We start from the raw sequence: 3,614 nt of genomic DNA on the forward strand, positions 1-3,614 counted from the left end.
TCAGGCTATAGTTAATGAAAAGGGCAAGTTCATCGATGTTTTTGTTGGTTATCCTGGGTCTGTACATGACGCCAGAGTTTTTAAGAATAGCTCCATATATCTTGAGCTTCCTAATTACTGCCAAGGTTTGTTTCCGTTGAAATTTTGATTCAATACTAAGTAATCTTAACTGCTGCATGGGCTTTTCCTGATATCATATTGTATAACCTTTTCTTTGCATTATGTTTGCTTGGAAATATGACTTCAAAATCCTACTAGGTGCTCCTTAAATCTTTCAGGTCTGGGTTACTTACTGGGAGAGAGTGCATATCCATGATCCCAATTTAAGATAACACCATATAGGGATAATGACCATCTAACAAGAGCTCAAAGAAATTTTAATTTTATACATAGTATATACATAGTATTGTACATTATATACATAGTAGTGTGCGAATAACTGTTGAGCATGCATTTGGATGGTTGAAGCAGAGGTTCCGGCAACTTTACCATCTGAAAGGGAGGGACATGGTAGAGCTGGTCAAGACCATCCATGCATGCTGCATCTTGCACAATATTGCAGATGTTGAAGATTTGGATGGTTTTGATGAGCGTCTGCTAGAGGATCATCCAGATAGGGATGCAGAAGCCCTTCAGAACCGGCCAGATGCAGATGAAGTCGTGGATAATTATGGAGATCCAATTGATAATGAGGGAGGGAAAATTCTTCGGGACGAAATTTGCAGACAGTTGGCAATGAGAGGGGCAAATTTGTAAACAGTAATTCCAGCTGAATGGATCAAAAAGAAGAATTTTTTACTTAGTATAATTAGTCTGATCGATAAAAACAGATTTGTAGCCATTATATAGCCATACGCAACGAATAATTCCCTTAATCATGAAAAACTTCCTTGATGCATCCAGTCCGGAGGAGATGCATTAATTTCTGAGCATTTGCTCACTCTCTGAAGCAATTGCTCCACTTTATTCATACAAAATGCTTGAAAATTGAGCATTTGCTTATGCTCCGCAATTAAAGTGAGCATTTGCTCACGCGCCGCCGACAGAGCTGAGCAAATGCTTATGCTCCCGATTTTTATTCATACAAACTGAAGCAAATGCTCAAAATCCAATGAGCATTTGCTCACTTTTATTCATCCGGGCCAATGAAACATCTTCGATATGAAAAAACAAAAATAACCTTAATTTTTAATTCTATTATTTTCTTCATTTGTTTGGAGCCAGCCTTAATGTTAGCTTGAGTCATAGCTTTTTCATAAGCAAATCCAACACATGAGCAACTTGATAAATGGTATTGGTATTCCTGGATGGTGTAAAAGTCACCCTTTAGAAGATAATTAATTTTTGCAAATTTTCAGTAAGGAAAAGATTAGTTATGAACAACTTCAACTGATTTTGTGAGCACAAGTTCAGCAATGTTTTTCATTTTATGTATTAGCTTTTATCTAGTTTTGAATTTTAAATAGAGTACAATTCCATGGGCGGCATTGACACACTTGAAATCTGTCAATGTGGATAGCCTTTGAGTGTTTTGATCATAGAACTTGTTTCAAAAGTGATAAAGTTAATTTAAATTTATTGAAATGTCTCATTTACTGTGAAAAATCAAAATATCCATTTTACCTGAGCGGAAAATGACAGTGAAAAACTGCAGTATTTTAACTTTTGAACTATAAAAACAACGAAATTACATCAATGTGCAATAGAGGGAGGGGAGGAGAATGCAAAGCGGAAGTATGGTGAGTAATTAGTTTTATGCTATTCCCAAAAGATAATAGCACCTGTCACACAGCTACAAAGCTAAATATGCTCACTATCTCAAAGTGACCCATGTCTCATTGTGACCTCTCTCCCCTAATCATCAGGGATACATACACAATTGCACACACAACAGTTATGCATAAAGTGGTCATACATCCCCGTTTTGACTGAGACAGTCCTGGTTTAGACTGCTTATGAGGACGTACCGTTGGATGCTGAAAATTCTCTACAATGCCCACGTTTCATTAAATGATAATGGGAATTATGTTAGTATAATATCAGTTTGTAATAGAAAGTGTAACGCAATATGGCAATAAAATTTTGGCATAAAAATTAACTTAGCAACTTTAGGGTACAATAATCAAGGATGGGCATTGCCAAAAAACACCTAGCGATGGCCATCAGCTTGGAGCCAAACATTGTGGCGGAGGTGGTAGTAGCTCATACTGTCCCATCCAGTTTGATGGATCCCATCCCCACCACCATTACTCTCACCTCCCTTCCACACTTCCCACCACATAATCATAAAAATAATCTTAGTTCTGATTTTAGATTTTAAAAAACCTCTCAGGTCATATTTAGAGCCAGAGAGAATACTAACGAATTAGGGGGTAGGGTTGAGGTTTAGGAGGGGATGAGGGTAGCATTAGGTTTTTTTTGGAATTTTTTTACCTCCTCAAAGAGACTTGAAGCCATGACGAATTAATGGCATGTCTACGTCCTCTAATGCCATTCGTGTTATGTTTTCTTACTTTGAGGGCCTCCATAATGACCCTGGCTCTGAAATGTTTTCCAATCACCAAGAGAAAGTTTGTCAGTTTCAGTAGAGGTGGGGTACAATACTCTCCAGTCAGAGAGAAGGTTGTGGGTTTGAGTCTAACCTGGATGGGTTATTCTATTCACGGAATGGTTGTTTTTGGTCATGCATTAATATTTATTTGTAGTACCGAACATAAAGGCCACATGAAACAGTTTTCAGGGTGATGAATATAAATAAAGAAGACTCCAGCATTTGCTACGTGGATGTTTTGGCCTTAATCAGAGTTCTCCACCACGGCTGACTTCTAGATGCACCCAAGTCGCAAGCTGTTAAAACAATTATAACATAAGAACATCGCATAAGCTACCAGACTGAATCCTGCCCCTTATTCCCCAACTCTAGAAAGAAAAAAATCAATACAAAAACCTCTTTCATACAGTATATAAGAGGTTTTTGTATTTGGCATTTTGTACTTGAGGTACGTATTTTGGCAAAATAATTTATACTTTTTTAGATGAAATGCATCTATCTAAAGGAAAATTAATTACACAGAGGATGCAAGGCCGTAACATATGAGCAAGCAGGGTTGAGAGTAAATTATTTCTTTATTTTTCTCAGATTTTCGATTTCACCCTCTCCAATTATGCTATATAGCAGAGGGCCAATGTCCCTCTTAGTTTAAGACTAAGACTTTAGTCTTAGGCACTTTTCAAGTGTCAGAAAATTATTACTGCGGTTCCCCCTCAAGATATTCTCACAAGGCGGGGAAGGGGTGCGTAGTGGCCGAGGGTCATATTCGGCGGAAATATCTTCTATATTATTTCTACTGTACAGATACCGGTTAACAAAACAAACAGATAAACTAGTAAGTTTATCGGTTTGTTTTTCTTTCTCAAATATCTATTAAGCGTATCTCCCGTCAGGTAAGCTTTTCTGAAATCCAAAGTTGCGATAGTGATAGGATGCCTTCGAATATGTCACCCGTTGCCGGAGTTGAAAACGCCGGTGAATGCGAGGCTCTCGGAGACCGCATTACCGCGTTGGAGACGATGGTGCGGGAACTTCGGGCCCAGTTTGAAAGGGTGGCTCATAC

The sequence above is a fragment of the Ischnura elegans genome, chromosome 3, assembly GCF_921293095.1.
Source record: "Ischnura elegans chromosome 3, ioIscEleg1.1, whole genome shotgun sequence".
In the NCBI taxonomy this organism is placed as follows: Eukaryota; Metazoa; Arthropoda; class Insecta; order Odonata; family Coenagrionidae; genus Ischnura; species Ischnura elegans.